Raw genomic sequence first — 21,715 nt, 5'->3', positions numbered from 1 at the left:
TGCTACATTTATAAAGAATTCATTGAAACACTCTGGTATTTGAGTTGGACTTACAATAATGTTTCCTTCAAGCTTAATTTTTGATTTCTTGGTTACAGGCTTCAACAGCTAAGTCAGGCTTCAACAGCTAAGTCAAATTTAATGACTGAGCACATAGACTTTGTCTTATTTTTATCGTATAGAATTATCCTGTTATTTGTGAATATTTTTACTGGCTTGCCAAGTCTTTTCAATATAATTTTATAAAGTTTAACACATTCAATGAAATTAGTATTTCTATTACATTTTAGTTCTCCATGCAGCTGCCTTTTCCTTACACCGAAAATTTTGATGCCCTGTGTGATCCACTTTAATTTAGTCGGCACTTTATTGCTAAATCTTCTAGATGAAATGTTTCATTAAAGACATCTACAAAACCATTTAGGATTTTTTCAAAATGTTCATTGCTGGAGATACAATTATCAAAAGGCCATTTTGTTTCTTTTAGTTTATTCTAAACATTAATAGATTTTCTTTGCCAAAGTTCCTTCTCATATGGGTTTTCATATCTGAAACGATTCTTCCTTTCCATGGCAGTTCAATGAACAGTCACAATGACCTGAGATATCTAAATACATAATTATTAGTTACATGTTTCTGACTGGTCCTTTTTGCTTGTAGTTTCAAAGAAATTCTGTTTGGAACCATGTTTCTTTACCAAGTCACTGAAACTTCACACTTTAATTTAGATGAGTTCTATTGTTGTTCACTCTGGGATTGTATATATTGAAATTACTACAACATTTATTGGTAATTTTATTATTTATACACAACAGCTGCAAAAATATTTTGCTCATTTAACCCTCATATTACCAGAATTTTTTTGTTATACTGAGTACAGCTGAGGTCAATATGAACCCAAGCAATTAACACAGGAAATATTGGCAGTATTTTATTTATTTGAATAAACTGACATAAAAGTATACATTATTAACTGAAACCAGGTAAACTATGTATATTAGCACTTGCATATCTTGTCTTAATCCTTGATCTTATAGATCCTTACATTTAAAACAAAGCAACTCTTTACATTTTAAACACAGAATCTGTGAATGTTATTTACAGACAAAAGAAAAGCATCTTCTGCATGTGTCTGAATGTTTTCTATCTGTTGAATATGTGCATAGGGAGCACTGTCCATGTTTTGCCCCCATATGCACTTCTGCTGAAGGAGGAGGACAAGGAAGCACAGCTTTGCTGCACCGACTTCTGTTTTTCTGTGTTAGAGTTGTTCCTGGTTCCAGAAGAAATTCTCTTCTTTTGTTGTTGGTTCGTTTTATTCGAGTAGGTCACTAATACCCAAAATATTATAAAAAATAACTATGGGCCTTCTTCTTGTCATACGTTTTGTGGTGTAGGTTCTGACTAACTTGTCTATTGGTCTACACCTGAGTTAGTTGCATTATAGTCTAGGATTATAATAAGTTTTGCTGCTTCGTTGTCACATATTTCCTCTCTTAAATGCATTGTATTCAGCAATGTCATTGCCTTATCCATTTTTTGGCAATAGAAGACTATTCTGGCTGATTCCTGGAATCTGAAAAGACATGAAGCTGCAGTTCTTTCCCTTGCTTGTAGGTAGTTCACAACAACTTTTTCTTGATGTTCCTAGCAGAGTCCTCTGTTTTCATTCTAGTTTCTTTGCCAAGTCCAAACTGATAAATGTTCTGTCAATTCTAACACTACTCTTTTTGCCTGATTTATTTCTCTAGACAGCCCTTTGCCCTTTCCTGTGTACACTACAGGTGTGTGAAATAGTGATTAGTGCCGTCAAATGCAGCCCGTATCTTTGTAAGATACTTTCCAGGTTTTGGGGTGATGTACTGGCGAAATGGGCACCTACTCCTGAAAGTTAACAATGTTTCATCAACTGTAATATCCTCATGTGGTTCATATGCATCATGTAATGTGCTTTCCCACTGTTCAGATAAATACCTTATAGGAGCCAATTATCAGGCCTATGATTCTGCCGCCAATGTCGAGCATCATCAAACCGAATACAGCGTGATATCCTAGGCATTAAACTATTGAAAATAGGTCGCCATGCTCTTCATTCCATAAATTCACTATGCCCTCATTAAGACCTTTGTACAATCTCACAAGAATAAGCAGGGCAAGAAAGCATTAAAATTCTTCTCTATCAAGATCTGTCCATTTGTAACTGAAAGTGACGTTACCTTCTTTGTTGCTTCACTTCAAAATAATCTGGAAAATGCTGGGCTTCATAAATGATTCAAATGCTGACTGCACAGTATTTACACTCCTTATAATGTGCCTGGTGGGACCTGGAACCGTCTTCAGTATATTTTGGGCTGGCTATCTCCCATGCAAATCTAACAGGATTTTCCCCATGTTTCATTTCCATTCCTTGACCTGAAAAAAATGGGATTACTATTTTACGTACACACTTACATATTATTATCATTAGTAACATCATTAAAGTTTTTGCAACCATATGGTAGATTATATATACTTAATTGAAAACATTCTGATTTGAGATGTCAGCAACTTCAGAAAGTAGAGTTTCCAAATCTCCAACATCTTCATCAGAATCTTCAGTTGATTCACTACCTCCAGAAATAATATCATCAATCTCTTCATCATCATCAGACAGTATATCTCTTAATTCCGTTGCTTGTATTTCAGCACTACTCAAACGTTTTCTAGTCATGATGTAGTTCCTGCACACGCTGAAGCAAAACATTAGCAACAACTGAGGCAATACACAACAACGGCTGAGGCAAGAAACGGCAACAATGGGTTTAAATAATACGTAGAAAATGTCAGTTTCATTGTTGCAGGTGTTTCATACAACATCTGTTCAACATAACATTCGTCATCCTATTTTCATAACGTTACATTCAAAAACAAAACAGAAATTTAGATTGGGGTCATTCTGACCCCACTGGTACTCAGTGCATAGCTCATAAATATATTTCAATATGTTGTAAATGTAAAACTGAACAATATGTCATTGTACACAAGCAACTTAGAGAGACTAATTCATAAATTTTGAAAATAATTGTTTTGAAAACAAGGGAGATATGTATTTCAAATGTGCTTATGGGGTCATATTCACCCCAGTGCTACTAGGAGAGTTAAATAATTCCTGTTTTGATAATTTGTATCACTATGAGGAGGTATATGTGAATCTGGAAGTAACTTGTTTCTTCTGCAAAAGTTCATTGCCAACTCTAAATTTTTAGTTTTGTTTAAAATTTTAATTGTGTCAACAAACCAGCATTTGTTTAAGCAAATAACTGTCAGTTGTAGAGCTGTTGTTATTTGATGCAACAGAACTTAAACCATTTATATTTTAATGCATAAACCTACTTTGGTTCATAATAATAGGTTAGCATATTTCTTTCCAAGAATCTTGTAAATAAATAATGGGTCTGATCCTTTCACTTCACATGCTCACAAAATCATCTCTAAAGATAAGCAAATCTATAGACATTATCAAGTACACCCATACAACAGCTTGTAGAGGGGAGGGGCCCTAGACCTGGAGATATTTTATATTTTCAACATTTTGGAAGATGAATGGTAAGTTTCAGTTCTGACCCTGTTAAAAACCTGCATATACCAAGTTTGAAATAATTTTCTTGAAAGAAAAGCACTTGACTACACTGTATTTTTTTTCCATTCCCTCAGAGTTAAGGGTGGGCCATGGCTCCCGTTCGCCCCCACGTGTGGGTATCCTTGGGCATCACGAACTGCTCAAGTCTCTTCAACGTTATTGCACAAGGGTTTCTTGCATCACCTTCATGCTCTGAACACTTTTGTATGAGGAAGTGCAGGTTAGTAACTGTTCGATGCCTTGTCATGATAAACATTAATAATGTTGAGAGTACTCAGCTTAAAATAACAGTATATTATGAGCTGTTCCATATTCTTTACACTGTTTAATTCTAATATTATGCTAGCTAGATCAGTAAGGACAACAACCTTGCTATTCTTTAGCACAGTGAGTGTGTCTTCTAGCTTTATAAACAGAAAAATTGGCTGTTCCCATTAACAGTAAGCAAACTTTAAAAGTCTATCACACTTGAAAGTTATCACACATAAACCAATAAAAAACCATCCTATGATTCCCTCTTGTTCGATCTTGTCCACTATAGGCCTATGTAACCCAACATCACCACTACACTGACAATTTCTGACATATTGTGACCTCTAAGAAAAGGTAAAATCAGCCATGTCACTGTCAATTTCCCAGCTGGAGTGTGAAGGTGAGGACTGTGAGTATTCTATAGTTCAATAATCATCTTCTGGGAGAGACAATTCTTATTGCATATTCTAAATCTGTTTATTATTTCTCGTATAGGGGGTTAAGTCTACACAAAGCTAACTAGCACTTTTTACAGGCAGGATCATTGTTCAGCAGTTACCAGTGGTGCTAGGAATTTCACTCACTTGCGCTTTTGCATAACTGTTATGTATGCAACAGCATATGCACCTAATATGTGTCAAAAGATTACGCATAGAAACAGGATTTTCCAGTGCTCATACCTCAGTTTCTATTGGGGATAAAAAGGTAGGGTCAATGTTTTGGATAGCCCTTGGACTGGGGATCTTTTGAATACCCAACAGAAGGATCGTTTTAAGGGGACCTTTTGTATACCCAACAGAAGGATCGTCTTACAGTAGAGGGTCAATGTTTGAATATTGAACGCTTAGCCAAATGGAGAAAATCTTTGGTTCTTTTTGCATTTGATATGCTCTATGGTGTGCTTGGTGGGACTTATCAAGGCACCATTAGTTCTCACATGGTTCCTTGGAAAACCCATAAAAAAGGGTTTTTGTACTACATTTTAGCCATCGCCAGCAGACCAAAACCCAGCTGATGATTACAAGACAGCTATTCACAGCAAATGGCTGAAATTTTTACAATATATTCCTAAGGTCCAGATCTCAAACAAACTAGAAAATTTTCGTGATATCTGCATCTCTTTCCATGATACTGCAGTTTAAAGTTACTCTACTTCTACATGTAAAATCCAGTATGAGGCGAAATCTAAATAACTGCAGCAATTTGATCAGATTTTAATGGTATATTTTCTAGGAATTTATCTGTAAGAGCTATCTCCCTGTTTTCAAAAATCTTTATCTGTTATTGAGAAACATCCCAAAAGCTTGTTTTTTGAGTACCAAAACCCGGCTGCGGATTCTGAAATGACTATGCTCAGCAAATGGCCATAATTTTTACACTGTATTCCTAAGATCCTAATCTCGAATAGCCTGGAACATTTATTTCATGTCTTTCTCTAGTTCTGAGTATAACGGTTGAAAGTTGTACACACAAAAAACATGCGTAAAATCAGACTTAAGGTGGAAACGTAGTTTATAAACATACTCCACAGAGAAATATGCTGTAGTGTGTCCATTATCATCTGGGAACCACAATACTGAAGATTTTTTTTACTGACCAACAATGAAGAAGCCAGGAATAACATAAATTCTTCGCAAGTTCATAATCTGACTGTGAAAGCTTGCAGTATTTCGGAATCGACTTTATGCCATATTAACAGTGCTGTAACATTGGCAAAATCTCCAGATGTGAGCACGGTTTTCATTCTCCAAAAAAGGGACATAAATCAAAATGGAAATCAACAGAATTTTATGATTTTTGACAAAAAGTTAATGCATAGAAGTGTGTTTGAATATTATGAAAGATGAGAGTATCCAACGGCTAGAAAAATGCTGTGATCCTGCTCTAAAATGTTAATTATGCTGGGTCAGAGGTCTCAGTTCTTTGTCTTCTCCGCTCACTTGGTTTTTGGTTCAGAGAATGTAATGGTGGACGAAAACCTTTAATGGAATTCTGGGACACGGCAGTAGCAGTAACGACGTTCTGCGTACAATGAACTTGTTGCATGCTGAGGATGATAATCTTGTAGTACACTCCAAAAACACTTGGGCTTCACAAAATCATACGAACAAATATATTTTGTTCAACTTTAATGGAATTAGTGGCCTGAAAACCTACAGGTACTTTTGTGCAGTGTACATCAGGGATTTGGGTGGTGGATGCAGTGATGAAGGGTACTTCATTACTGTGACAGAGGAGAATATCTGTAGGCTAGACAAGTTACTGAGTGATCACCATGAAAAATATAATTATACTGGCTCATTGTCGCCAACCTCCATTCTTCACCTTCTCCACTCACTTGGTTTTCTACTCAGAAATGGAATTTTTAATGGAATGCAGACAGATTTCAGTAGCATAACCCAAGTTTTTGAGCCAATGTGTTGAGACCAATAAGCCTGTAGTACATTTGGGTAAAACTCGGGGATCACAAAACCACATGAACAAATATACATAGTGTATAAAAGAGAGTCATCCGATTTTTAAAAAAAAATCTTAATTTTTACGTAATTTGAGATATGTACGTGAACAACGTACTCTTGGAATGCACAAACTTTCGAGTTTTACATGGTTCGTCCTAAGTAGCAGCAGTGAGTGCCCACTTCAGTTCTAGTAAAAATGGTGCTGGGACAACAGAAAGCATTTTATGTTCTACATTTTGTGCAGTGTGGGTCAGTAATGACTGTTTACCGTGACTTTTGTTCTAGGTGTGGTGTGGATCTTCCTACTGCACAGAGCTTTAGACGATGGCACGAACAATTCCGAGAAGCAGGTTGTTTGTGTAAATGCAAATCGCCGGGACTTCCCTGAGTGCCTGGCACAGATTTCGAACAAGTTTCACAAGGAGTCCACAGAAATTCATTCGCCATGCTACTCGACAGCTCAACATGCCCCCAATGTCCGTCTGGCATGTGTTGCGTCAACGTTTACACATGACATCATACAAAAACCAGCTTCTTCAAGCTCTTCATGGAGGTGACAAACAACAATGCGTGAACCTCTGTAATTTCGTTCTTGCAAGGTGGAAAATGACAGTGTTCTTCCACGCTTAGTGTTTAGTCATGAGGAAAAGTGAACTGCCAATGTGAGAATGTGGGGTACGCAACATCCACATTAAGTTGTACAACGAGAGAGGGACTCGCCAGAGTTTAATGTGTTTTGTGCAGTTTCACAGGAAAAGGTGTATGGTTCTTTTTTTCTCTGCTGAGAACACTATTACAGGAAGCACATATCTCGATACGCTTGAGAACTTTCTTTTTCCCACAGTTCGAGATTGATTCAAACGATGGGTCAGTCACACTGGACCAAATGGTTCAGCTTTACATTGCTGGCCTCCAGGTCACCAGACCTGACTGTATGTTATTATTTATTGTGAGTGTTTATAAAAGACTGTTTACATGCCTCCATTACCAGCAACAATCAGTGATCTGAGACATCGCATAACAGCAGGGGGGGGGGGGGGGGGGGGGGTTGTATTCCCCGTTCATCAAAAAACTAAATTCATTGTATGTGTTTGTTAACTTCAGAAATTTAGACGTACCAAATCGGATGATTCTTTTTGATACACTGTGTATGATGCTTCACTTCAAGGGAAATAGTGGACCATAAATACCGATAGCTACTTTTTTACAGCGGATACCGGCGTTTTGGATGATGAATGCAGAGACAAAGAGTCTGTAACAGCTCCAAACTGAAATTTTTCGGGAAGTAAGGAATATTCTGGGTCCTACTAACGCGAACTACCGAAATATTGGCGGCGGCTACAGTATACAGCGCCTGTCACACACAAATGGTGCTCAATAACGATGTCTTAGATTTTACCAAAATTAATACTATACTTTTCTCTCCAATTTTCACACGGAGTTTTCTTCGATGTCTGTCAGAACGCAAATTCATCCGCAACGACATTTTTGTTACATGGACGAAACAGTTTCACTTCTAGTACCAGTGTTTTATTTATTTTTTATCTTGGGATATGATTACTTTTCACTTTAAAATATGTATCACATGCGTCTAGAAACTCGGATAATGTTAATATTTTTTCATCTAAAATATTTTGGTGCTTTTGTTTCTTTCCGATGGTTGAATTAAACAATTTTTCTTGAAAATTTCTCTGCTTATAGTTTTTTCGTAATGATTGCCTAGAATTTTCTTTTGGAAGGTAATCTATTCTAGACTATTAAAAGAGATGTCTTAATACATTTTACGGAATTTTTATTGACATTTGAAATTATCACTAACTGGCTACATCGCAATCCGAAAAGACCTGTTACTGCCACTATAGTTAAGAAATCAGCTCCTCAGGTTCTAATGGAATAATCTATTAATGAAATCCACGGCAAGTGCATTTATTAATATGCACTTTCCCTGTGGCATCCATATCCACAATACAATCAGTTAGAGACATAAACAGAAATATTACATTTAGAACGAAAATGAAACGATTGTACAAGCTATCAAGATACAGTCTACAGAAGCAGTTGTGTTCTAAATTTTTGTCACAACCACGTACATCTCTTCGTTCTGCTGTAAGTAAACGTATAAAAACTGTGATAATGCATAATGAAAAGTTATGTAATTATGTTTATGGAACTTTTTCGAAAAACAAAGGAGAAAACGGAGAAATGGAGGCTTTTTTATTTTAAAGTTGAAATAGAGACCTATTTCTGAGTGGTTTCATTTTGGGTCAAGATATCATGTCCACATTTTTTAAGGTGAGCAGATTCCGTCCTTGAAGTGTATAAGGAAAGTCTGCCAACTTCCCAGCCGGATGATACTTTCCTGTCAATGCATCTCCTAAAAATGAAGCTGGGAAACTGTATATGTTACAGAATACTAATACGTTTAAAATGTTCCTAAATTTAAAGTAGAATCTGGTTAAAATGTTCGGTGTTAGTTTATCGATTTTCGTCAAGTCTGGACCTCAGGTTTGCTATTACGAAACATTTAATTAATTTCGTGGAATAAATTGATGCCACTTCAAGAACAGTATGTTAAAAAACATTAGGAAACTGATGATGGTGTAAAAAATTGCATTTGGAACTGCACTGGACAATTCTTGGTAGGTAGATTCCAACTTGTAAGAGAAGTCGCCCACTTTAAAAGGTGAAATGAAATGAGTGTATATGGTTCGGCCGTCTGGTGCAATTCGTTCTATTTGACGCCATTCCGGCAATTTAACATGTCATTCTCAACAGATGACACGTAGTTAATACATACCGTACCGCCGCTGGAGCCGACAGATATTCACCGACGACAGCTCCGTGGTGTTCACTATTTTATTGGTCTTCTTTTGACAGTGATGATCATTTCTTGTGGCTCAAAGGCTTTGTAAAAGTCTTTCAATTGAATTGAATTGAATTGAATGAAATTTTATTGTCGTTTAGCTATTACAACAATTGACAAAGTCAAATTAGATAAATACAAGTTATACTGCATATATACATAGGTTGAAGATCAATATGTCACTATTGGTTTTCCATATAATACAATATTTAAAATCAAATAATATGAAAAACATTGCGTCATAAATTATTCAGTTAAAGAAATTATGCTGTACTCTCCAAACCAGTACCATTATGATATTTTACACTCATAAAATTCCTGAAGTGAGTAGCAAGGATTTGCAGCGAACCAACTGAATATTTTGTATTTAAATAAATCAAATGGAGATTCTACTCATTCTAGTGGCAGTTTGTTAAACGTCTTCATACCCACCACTTCGTAGCTGTTTAGCGACTTGGATAATCTGAATTCTGTAGTAAGGTATGTCAAGATGGCTACTATTTCTGCTTCCATGAGAGTGTACATCTCTTCTACGCTGGTATTCTGATAAGTTGCTCTTTATATGCAGTAGGGCAGTGTAAATATACATGTTTATAACAGTTAATATTTTTAAGTTGATAAACAGTGGTTTGCAGTGGGCCAGTTTATCACTGTTTGTGATAATTCGAATTACTTTCTTCTGAAGTACCAGAATGTCCTGAAGATGTGAGCTATTGCCCCATATTAAAAGCCCATAAGATGTAATCCTTTGAAAAAAAGCAAAGTAGGCCGATCTTACATAGGCGGCAGGTACATCGTTTTTTAAATTCCTTAACAAATGCACCACTCTAGACAGGATTGCACTAATGTATTTATTTAATATGTGACTCCCAGGTTATTTTAGTACCTATAACAATACCTAAGAATTTAACACTATACATGAAGTCTGCTAGTGGCAGATCTCTTAAACTAAATACAATCTTTTGAGTTTTACTCTCGTTAAGCAGGAATCCATTAACTCGAAACCAGACTGCTACTTGTGATATTGTCATTTGCCACAGTTTGGAGCATATCCATGTCTGAGATGATATTGAAAATTGGACGCCACTTCAGTTATAAGAGTACAGGAATAATTATTTATTAAGATTCGCTATAAAACTGGATATTAGTCGTGTTTGCAACGACAATTTTCTTTGCTTGTGTCTACTGCTCTGTAGTATTTTAGAAACGGTATGTGTCACCTGGACTGTTATTGAATGTATTTATGGGTTGGTGGGTAAGTTCTTAGCCTTTCTCCAAAAGTTTAATAAACACAACAGATACACGTAGCAGAGACTTTGGTCCTCAATATACACTCACCTTAACTATTTACAATACTCTGATAACGCTGGAGTAGCTTCTCGATTTCACGATTGTAAAAATCACGTGCCACAGAGTCATGTTTGGAGCGTCTTTATCGTCCGGAAAAGTTGTTTCTTGAAGGTTGTCCGAAGAGATAGAGGAAAAGGCGAAAATCTGGGGGCGCAAGATCAGATGAATAAGGTGGGTGCGGAATGACTTCCCACCACATCTCCTGCATACTGTTTTTGTCAATCTAGCAGAATGCGGGCTAGCGTTATCGTGGAGTAGCGTCACTTCACGCAGCCTTCCGGATGGTTGTTCTCGGATTGCATCAGCGAAAGGTCTCAAGTCAGTTGTTGACAATAAATGTCGGCAGTGATGGTTAAGCATCGGGGAAGGAATCCACGGTACACCACACTGCCGCTGTTCCACCAAATGCATATCATCATCTTTTATGGATGCGCCCAAGTCTTCGTCTGCTTTTATTGACCTCAACCATTCCTTACTTTTCCGTATTTAGCGTAAAGACACCATTTCTCGTCGCCTATAACTATACAGAATAGGAACTGTCGGCATTGTTCATGAGCCAACTGCCGTCGAACAAGTAGAGATGCACAAATGACCACCAGCTAATTAATGTGATTGCCACTCCAACGCAGCAATGTCTCTCCGACCTTTCTGCATACCAGCGCCACACTGGAAGCACACGAGTATTTTTGGTCTCCACATGACATACTTGTTGTTGTGGTCTTCAGTCCTGAGACTGGTTTGATGCAGGTCTCCATGCTACTCTATCCTTTGCAAGCTTCTTCATCTCCTAGTACTTACTGCAACCTACATCCTTCTGAATCTGTTTAGTGTATTCATCTCTTGGTCTCCCTCTACGATTTCTACCCTCCACGCTGCCCTCCAATGCTAAATTTGTGATCCCTTGATGTCTCAGAACATGTCCTACCAACCGGTCCCTTCTTCTAGTCACGTCGTGCCACAAACTCCGCTTCTCCCCAGTCCTATTCAATACCTCCTCATTACTTATGTGATCTACCCATCTAATCTTCAGCATTCTTCTGTAGCACCACATTTCGAAAGCTTTTATTCTCTTCTTGTCTAAACTATTTATCGTCCATGTTCCACTTCCAAACATGGCTATACTCCATATAAATACTTTTAGAAACGACTTCCTGACACTTAAATCTGTACTCGATGTTAACAAATTTCTCTTCTTCAGAAACGCTTTCCTTGCCATTGCCAGTCTACATTTTATATCCTCTCTACTTCGACCATCATCAGTTATTTTGCTCCCCAAATAAGCAAAACTCCTTTACTATTTTAAGTGTCTCAGTTCCTAATCTAATTCCCTCAGCATCACCCGAGCTAATTCGACTACATTCCATTATCCTCGTTTTGCTTTTGTTGATGTTCATCTTACATCCTCCTTTCAAGACAATGTCCATTCCATTCAGCTGCTCTTCCAAGTCCTTTGCTGTCTCTGACGGAATTACAATGTCGTCGGCGAACCTCAAAGTTTTTATTTCTTCTCCGTGGATTTTAATACCTACTCCGAATTTTTCTTTTGTTTCCTTCACTGCTTGCTCAATATACAGATTGAATAACATCGGGGAGAGGCTACGACCCCGTCTCACTCCCTTCCCAACAACTGCTTCCTGTACAAATTGTAAATAGCCATTCGCTTCCTGTATTTTATCCCTGCCACCTTCAGAATTTGTAAGAGAGTATTCCAGTCAACATTGTCAAAAGCTTTCTCTAAGTCTACAAATGCTAGAAACGTAGGTTTGCCTTTCCTTAATCTTTCTTCTAAGATAAGTCGTAGGGTTAGTATTGCCTCACGTGTTCCAATATTTCTACAGAATCCAAACTGATCTTCCCCGAGGTCGGCTTCTACTAGTTTTTCCATTCGCCTGTAAATAATTAGCGTTATTATTTTGCTGCCGTGACTTATTAAACTGGTAGTTCGGTAAATTTCACATCTGTCACACTTGCTTTCTAACAATAACCGCTGAGGGAACAGAAAAGCGGAATGGACCTTTTTTTCCTTACCGATCGTGTGACAGATGCTCACTTCTTCAGATCCTCTGATTCACTGTGTGATCAAAAGTATGCGGACACCCCTAAAAACATAGGTATTTCATATCAGGTGCATCGTGCTGCCACCTACTGCCAGGTACTCTATTGCAGCGACCTCAATAGTCATTAGACATCGTGAGAGAGCAGAATGGGGAGCTCCGCAGAACTCACGGACTTCGAACGTGGTCATGTGATAGGGTGTCACTTGTGTCATACGTCTGTACGCGGGAGATTTCCACATTCCTAAACATCCCTAGGTCCACTGTTTCCGATGTGATAGTGAAGTGGAAACTTGAAGGATCACGTAAAGCACAAATGCGCACAGCCCGACCTCATCTGTTGACTGACAGAGACTGCTAAAAGTTGAAGAGGGTCGTAATGTGAAATAGGCAGACATCTATCCAGACCATCACACGAGAATTCCAACGTGCATCAGGATCCATTGCAAGTACTACGACAGGCTGGAGGTGAGAAAACTTGGATTTCATGGTCGAGTGGCTGCTCATAAGCCACTCATCACATGCCCGATGAACGTCATCTGTTAGCGTGTGTAATGCCAAGAGTAAAATTCGGACGCAGTGGTGTTATGGTGTGGTGGTGTTTTTCTTGGAGGGGGCTTGCATCCCTTATTGTTTGACGTGGCATTAACACAGCACAGCCTACATTGATGTTTTAAACACCTTCTTACTTCCCACTGTTGAAGAGTATTTCGGGGATGGCGATTGCATCTTTCAACACGATCGAGCACCTGCTCAAAATACACCGCCTGTGGCGGAGTGGTTACGACAATAACATCGCTGTAATGGACTGGTCTGTACAGAGTCGTAACCTGAATCCTGTAGAACACCTTTGGAATGTTTTGCAACGCCGACTTTGTGCCAGGCCTCACCGACAGACATCAATACCTCTCCTCATTGCAGCACTCCGTAAAGAATGGGCTGCAATTCCCCAAGAAACATTCCAGCACCTGACTGAACGTATGTCTGCGAGAGTGGAAGCTGTCATCAAGACTATGGGCGGGCCAACACCATATTGAATTTCAGCATTGCCGATGGTGGGCCCCACAAACTTGAAAGTCATTTTCAGCCAGGTGTCCGGATACTTTTGATCACATAGTGTACTTGCGAAGTCACATTACACCTCATCGTCCTCAAAATGTCTTCCACGAATGGCATCCTTTAATGAATGACAACATCATCTCGCTGCAACGTGTCAGGTGTGACAGCCGTGGATGCTTTCCTCGACCACAGCAAATCGTTGAGCTTCGTCGAACCCCCTTCTGATGACCTCACCCTCCATGCCCAGTGTCTAACTGTACTTCTGTAGACCGCAGGTGCTCCATAGACTTTGCACACCTATGGGCCGCGGGTTTGACACCTCTGGCTTAAGAGCATACGTCAATGAAACACTCGATTTTTAAATGTTCCTCATTGCATCCAAATATCGCAAGATGTTAGAATGCTCACAGTTCATCACAGTTGCCAGTTCTCGAGTGCACTGAACTGGATCGTTGTTGATGAATATATTTAAACAATCTCCATCAAACCCCAGAGGTATTTCTAAATTTCGAGACTCACTGATGTCAAAACGATCTTCTTAAAACAAGAAAATCATTTTCTTACGTCGTGCCCCCCCCCCCCCCCCCCCCCCGCCCTGCGTGCATTTCTGAAACATTATTTCAGCCTCCCTATCCGTCAACTTTTCTTTCCTTCTTCAGCATTTCTCATATTTGGCATACGTCTATCTTCTTCTTCTTTTATTTCAACCATGGTTGCAAAAACAACAATAATAATGTTGGTAATAATAACAATAATAATGATTACACAGTGCTCTTCAAGCGTATCAATTATTTTTTTTTTAAATTAGCAAACATTTGTACTATTCAAATGCGGTGAAATTTAACAGTTACAACTAGTTTATTAATAACCACTGATGTGTGTACCATTATTGAAATTGAGCAAATGTGTGCAATTATAATTTTTTCATTAAAACCAAAAATAGTTATTTAAAGTTTAGTTTTTTTCCATTTATACAGCTCATAATTAATTAAGAATGTTTAAATATTTGGAATATCAGCGTGTACAAGTTGCAACAAAACAACAGTCAACATTTAAATGCCCATTTACTCACAGTTATATTTAACTGATCACCCAAAAAGGAAATAAACAAGAGTGAAAATGCCCACGGTTCAAAATTAGGAAATTTTCTGACATTTGCACATTTAGTGTGATGTGTGTGCTTGAATTTGTGAAGAAAGCACGTCCAATCTTGGCAGATCCCCTATAGTCGAAATCGGTATTTCGTCTCGATTAATGCCACTTACACAAGTAAGTTGATGCGAAGGGTAATAACATTCTACTGACCTTCTTGCTCAGCTGGGATCATCATTCCGAGTCTGCACCCAGAAATTTTCAAGAGAATCTGATTTAAATTTATTTCGATATGTTCCATCACTTAATAGTTCTGTTAGCTTCTTATGTTCAACTGCTGACGAGAGTCTGATTAGTTGTCTGTTATGATAGTACAGAACGGGTAGTGGATCAAGTCACAGTCGGATGAAGGTTCTGGAAATTTGTCCTTGATTTGCTGATGAAGCTTTTTGAGATATACTACGCCTATTCTATTAATTATGCCGACATCCATCTCATTTACCTTCATAGAGACAAAAGAACATCTCACAGTTACCCTTCCCTATCAGTACAAGTCTTCTCTTAAACACAAGCACTTTTCTCGCTTCGAAAGACAGTCGGCCAAGTAGGACAATTTTGGAAGCCATTAAACTAATTTTATCCAGATACAGATCCTCTAGTGTAGGACAACTGTTCAACAGAAAACACGAAGGTTATCGTTCAGAGCCACAGTGCGACAAAGAACTTTATTACGAGGCAACCAACGTGCCTCCATGTGCAATAGAAGGGAATTATGAGTAGAACCCATCGCCTCGCAAAGCACGAGGAACAACCTATTGTTTAAACCTCGTGCTTTCACAACACTTACAACACTGACTGGATCGTTCAGCACTTAACTGAATTATGATGGCACTACTTTATAAGCTAATGCCTCCTTGTGTATTACACAATGTGTGAATTTTACAGGAGGAGAACCAGCACATACTCCAGAAAGCCTGGAAGTCACAATGGCTGTGATTAAAAACCTAAACGCTGGGGTAGCTTCCTAACTTGGTTCATGGAATTGAAAATCTGACGCTGTTCACTGAAAGTTTTCTTAAATAATATGACATGCAAATATATCAATGAAAGCCGGCGCGTCCACCACTTTGGGGATGTCTGCTCTACTGAAGTGAAACAGTAGAATATGTCAGCAATATTCCGACTTTTCCACCTGGCATTCCATTTCCTAGCGTCCATAGCTCCACTCACTATCTCCAAATGATAAAATGACAATATGTAAACTCAACTAGCAACAGTTAACTAAAAATAAAAAATGACAATCGGTAAATAAAACAATGGCAATCGGAATACCAGCATGCAAAACAAAAACGCTACGAACTTATGCATCTACCCGAAATTTATCATCGCAGTTTTGTTCATTGTGCCATTTTCAAGTAACAGCTGCAACAAATTTAGTTGCTAAAAAAAGTTAATTTTAGAGACAAATTTGTTCCCAGCATTTTGTTTATTTGCAACTGTACGTTGTTAATGGCCATAGCTTGAGAATGACATAGCAGCCATATTGCAGTGTTTAGTATACACATTTAAACAGTCTCAAAGTGCACTCAACATGTCTTTATTTTTAAAATGTTTCCGATAAATTCATTTTCAACTTATTCTTCTATTGTAATCTTAAATTCATTTGTCTTTTGTATTTCTGAAAATTATCTCAATTCTGAGTCATAGCTCGATGTGCCTTCATCAATGCTAACAGACGGAGGAAAGTTTTTCGTAAAATCAGGCGAAACAAAATTAAATATCTAGTACCGAAAGCATATTCTTGCATTGACCTCCAAGTGCGTAATACATATTTCACGTCGACACGGCTGTGTGTGACTACACAAGTGAACGTAGCGCACATAAGAATAACCGTGTTGCTGTGTGGAGAGTGAACTGTTCACATTGTGTGCAAAGAAGTTAAAAATCACTCGGAAAGCACTATTCCCGTCCTACGGAGAGCGTGGTGAACGATCATCGATTGCAGTCGAGAACCTATGAATCCCAACGTACATGCCCCACGGTCATGGAAAGTGCTACCACTCATCATCGTGGTTGCGTCTACTCCAATAGCGAACTAGAGAAAGATGAAGACATCCTACAGAAATGAACCTGTGAAGTATGATCTTTGTTTGCGTGGCGCCGACTTGCGTACTTATCTCCTCGCGGGACCTTATAGTGTTCTAGAACAATCATCACAGAAGATTATAGCGTTCATTGTCAGTAAAAACAACTAAATTATATTATTTCACCATACAAATGTCTGCCCCTGGTAGCTGAGTGGCCAGCGCGAAGGAATGTCATACCTAACGCCCCGGGTTCGATTCCCGGCTGGGTCGGAGATTTTCTCCGCTCAGAGACTGGATGTTGTGTTGTCCTTATCATCATCATTTCATCCCCATCGACGCGCACGTCGCCGAAGTGGCGTCAGCTCGAAAGGCTTGCACCAGGCGAACAGTCTACCCGACGGAAGGCCCTAGCCACACGGCACTTCCATTACCATACACATACTGCCGACCAGTGTCACTCAAGAACATCTTCATCCTTTACTCCTTTTCTGATACAGAAATTGTGTACATGAGTGGTGCCAGAAAAGCTACGGACCTACGAAGTTCATCTTCCTAAGATAGATGGCTCGTGTGAGCTACTTTCACACGTGGCGTCAGCTGGGCTAGGTCCACAGCAAGAGTAGTCTCTAATCGGCATTGGCTTATGTTTATCGCGTGGGCAGCCTCACAAATTATGTTGGCTGAACACGACACATGAGGTACATAAAGAGAAACCACAGAGTGCTCATAATTCCAAGCTGGCGATTTTGCAGATGACTCATATTCTGTACTCGAGAAAAAACGTAATTAACACAATGACATTGCGGTAGTACGCTCTCGAATGTCGCGTTTGCTTGTCAAATCGCTGTAACATTATGTAACTATTTACATCTCGTGACTGTTGCAGTCCTTAAAATCACATCTGCGATTGATGTAACGTGTCTAATCGCAATTAGATGTTGTAGCTTCGGTTATTTACGGTACTGCTGTGAAGCTATACTGGGTGGAGATTTTATTATTTTCTGTTTATTCGTGTTCACAATCCTGCAATGTCTTAGCAATAACAACTTTTCTGCTTGGACAGTTGTGAATGTATTTGGTTGTCTATTTATGATCTTGATTTCGGCTAGCGCATTTTCATGTTGTGTTGTCACTTGAGAATGGCAAAATAGCAGAAAAATAAATTTAATGACAGTCCTGGCGGAAAATGTCACTTCTAATAACATAAATTCGCCTCAGTCAACTTAATTATAGTTCTTGCGTGTAGCAATTTTCAAGTTATGCAGATGACTTTGTGCGTGCTTGAACTTCAGGGTTATTCTAAATGATGGACCCATTTTCAAAAATTCGTATATATTCAAGTACAAATCCAAAATGAGCAAGCTTTATACCAATAAGAAGAGCAAATTTTAAAGTTTTTGGCGGGCGGCGGTGACGGTTTCAGAAGCGGCCGGTAGAGTTCGCGCGGCAAATGAGCCGTCACTCAGTTCCACTGTCAGTCAGTTACGAGTGAGATGGCGACTGCAGAGCACGAGGTTTTCTGCGTTCTGAGTTCGCGAAACGCGAGTCGCAAGTTGCAGAGCAGCGAGCAATTCGTACCAAATTCGGCATTCAACCGCCAACTCGCAAAAGCATTAGCCGTTGTTTTAAGCAGTTTCAACAGACTGGGAATGTTTGCAAAGGAGAAGTAGAGGCCGATCGCGTGTGTCAGAGGATGTTGTCCGACGGATTCAAGAAAGTTTTGTGCTCAGTCCCAATAAGTCTACCAATAGAGCAAGTAGAAAACTTGAAATACGCCAACCAACTGTATGGAAAGTTCAGAGGCGGCGCTTTTACGGGCTCTCTACCCAAATGACAAAGAGAAGAGTCTCTCATTTTGTGGTCATGTGATAGCAAAGATGGAGGATGACGCATTTCTACAGTGTGTAATTTTCAATAATGAAGTGACGCTCCAACTTAGTGGAAAAGTCAACAGACACAATGTTTGCATTGGCGTTTGGAAAATCCACAGTCACCATTGCAACACAAAACAGACTCTCTCAAAAATCAGCACATTCTGTGCCATAGCCCATACAAAGCTTTTGTGGACCCTTTTTCTTTGCGTAAAGAACTGTAACGGGAATTACGTACCTGGACTTGTTGGAACAATGGCTGTTTCCCTCAAGTTATGGAAGATTCCCTGGACTTCATTTTCCAACAAGATGGAGCTGCGCCTCATTGGCACCGTGATGTACGAGGCTTTTGAATGACTCCCCTCCTCAGTGCTGGTTCTGTCGCAGGGCACCTGAGGGCCTGGCTCTGCATTTATGGCCACCGAGATCTCCTGATCTCACACCCCGCGACTACTTCTTATGGGGTTTTGTGTAGGAAGCGGTTTACGTCCCACCTCTACCAACCACGTTGAATGAGCTGTGGAACCGCATCACTGCTGGCGTGCGCTCACAAGGGAACCTCCCCACCGCACCCCCCTCTGATTTAGTTATAAGTTGGCACAGTGGATAGGCCTTAAAAAACTGAACACAGATCAATCGAGAAAACGGGAAGAAGTTGTGTGGAATTATGAAAAAAATACGCAAACTATTCAAACTGAGTAGTCCATGTGCAAGATAGGCAATACCAAGGAGAGTTTGGCAGCTGCGAAATGAGAGGTTCTTGGTTCAAGTCTTCTCTCGAGTGAAAATTTTACTTTCTTCATTTTCGCAAAGTTATAATCTGTCCGTTCGTTCATTGACGGCTCTGTTCAGTGTAATAAGTTTAGTGTCTGTGTTTTACGACCGCACCGCAAAACCGTGCGATTAGTAGATGAAAGGACGTGCGTCTCCAAAGGGAACCGAAAACATTTGATCGCAAAGTCATAGGTCAACCGATTCCCCCACAGGAAAACACGTCTGATATATTCTATACGACACTGGTGACGGCATGTGCGTCACATGACAGGAATATGTTGTCGACTCACCTAACTTACACACTTTGCGAATGGGTAAAAAGATTCTTCTACCTTCCCCCATTTAGGTATTCTTGTGTATGTGGTAATCACCCCCAAAAAAGTAATGAAAACATAAGAGTTTGTCACATAAACTGCAACAAATGAATGCAACAGTTTCACAGTCGCACAGTTTACCCTGTGCTCTGTCAAAACATGTTTCTAACGTTTTCAAATTTTTCCGTGTGTAGACCGTCAAATCCTGCATATGTCCAAGCAAATCTGAACATGTCCTGGTATTCTGGAGAGCGAAGCTGTTATGTGTGAGTGCCTGAACTTGGGTAATTGTCTGGACCTCTCGTTCCGCAGCTGCTCACGCTAATCGCGGGACCATGGCGCTCCTGAGCTCAAACTCTCCTTGATGTTGCCAATCTTGCACATGGACTACTCAGTTTATACAGTTTGCTTATTTTTTTCATAGTTCAACACGACTTCTTCCTCTTTTCTCTATTGATCTGTGTTCAGTTTTTCAAGGCCTATCCAGTGTACCAACTTATAACTAAATCTGAGGGGGGTGCGATGGGGGGGGGGGGTTCCCTTGTTAGAAACAGTAGATATGCTTTCGCCTGTGTCGGTCGAGTTTGGCTACTGTGTCGATGTTTGCCGTTCAGCGAATGGTAGTCACGTTGAATATTGATCACATTTCTAATTATTAAATAATTATTAAGAACTAATTAATTAGAAATTATTAAATTGAAATCAAACTTTATTAAGTTTTGAAAATTGGTCAATCATTTAGAATAACCCTGTATATTAGGCCTTCGCTGCTCCAGGAAATCATACACTCCACAAACAGTACAAATATGTACAATAAGTCAGTGCTTAACAAAACATAATATTTCATAATTTAAATTCACTATAATCAAATTATTTTTACATTAAATGTACACTAAGTTATAACATAGCGCATATCTTGCACACATAGAAAGAGAATATACTGTAAATGCACAAAGAGCATTTACTGTACAGGTAGGTTGATATTCATATGAACAGTTAACATAGTAGATTATTAAGCCAGTAACATTTATATAATAAATCAATTAGGTACAAAGGTAAATATTTAGCATACTTCCTGAAGGAACGTCTGCAGGCAAGAGAAGCAGAGGTAAATCAAATATGCCTTAGCAGCTGTCTCGAATTTTGACAAGTCCTTTATTGATATTATGTGTGGGTGGTGAAGCATATTATAAATAACTTTCCTGTGATGCAATGTACTTTATTTAGTTGGGCTCGTGTTTACTGACTACATAAAAATTTCCATTTTTTAGGACAAGTGGGGTTTTACACTGCGTATTTTCATGAAAACAATTACGTCATACACAAAGATATGTGGAAGTGGAGCGATTTCCAGCTTTTTTTTGAGTGGCCTACAGGATTTGTTCCATTTTACAGTTTTCATCATTCTCATAAATTCTTTTTTGTAGCCTAAAGAGCTTTTGCTTGAGAAAAAGAGTTATCCAAGAAAAGCATGCCATATTCAATTGTGAGTGTATATAGGCAAAGTATACAGTTTTCACTCAATCTCTGTTGTTGTATCCTAATATTCTCATTAAGCAGCATGCAATGCATAGTTTCATATACTCTTTCCAGATTAATCTGGACTCATAAACGCAAACTTTGTTTTCTATGCTCTGAAAGCCCTTGTCAGATATCTAAATATGAACAGCTCACTCGCCTTTTTTCACATTATAGACAGAAGGTGAGCAAACTGTTCAGAGAAGTATTCTGCATCTATTCCTTCACTTTATTTTGTGGCACGTTTTCCTTTTATGCACATCAAAAAGAAGCTTTAAAGTGCTATATTTAAAAAAATAAATAAATAGTAATTTGTGTCAATTTCACAGAGTCTCTATTCATTTTCCTGCAAACAAGCATTGTTATATGTACAGATCAACTTTTCAAACTATTTCGTGTTTTG

The 21,715-nt window shown here is 38.8% G+C and overlaps 1 protein-coding gene and 1 non-coding gene across 4 annotated transcripts in view; both read right to left on the bottom strand.

The window, feature by feature from the left end:
• LOC126355780 (phospholipase A1-like) overlaps positions 1 to 21,715 on the bottom strand; it is a 141,104-nt gene that overhangs the window by 109,055 nt on the left and 10,334 nt on the right. Inside the window, exons 1-2 of one of the 3 annotated variants that reach the window (XM_050006186.1) lie at positions 9,626 to 9,644; positions 2,217 to 2,412 (exon numbers count right to left, since the gene is read on the bottom strand). The gene's annotated coding sequence lies outside the window, so the exon portion shown is untranslated. Of the gene's footprint in view, positions 1 to 2,216; positions 2,413 to 9,127; positions 9,143 to 9,625; positions 9,645 to 21,715 lie in introns of those variants that run through there. The other 2 variants (XM_050006188.1, XM_050006187.1) reach the window with 2 other exon arrangements.
• On the bottom strand, positions 16,693 to 16,895 carry LOC126357002 (small nucleolar RNA U3). The gene has a single exon (XR_007566000.1). It is a non-coding gene; the product is annotated as a small nucleolar RNA U3 (small nucleolar RNA).

Source organism: Schistocerca gregaria, chromosome 3, assembly GCF_023897955.1.
Source record: "Schistocerca gregaria isolate iqSchGreg1 chromosome 3, iqSchGreg1.2, whole genome shotgun sequence".
In the NCBI taxonomy this organism is placed as follows: domain Eukaryota; kingdom Metazoa; phylum Arthropoda; class Insecta; order Orthoptera; family Acrididae; genus Schistocerca; species Schistocerca gregaria.
Note: the sequence above shows the minus strand (reverse complement) of the source record. Positions and strands in the feature narration are given on the sequence as shown.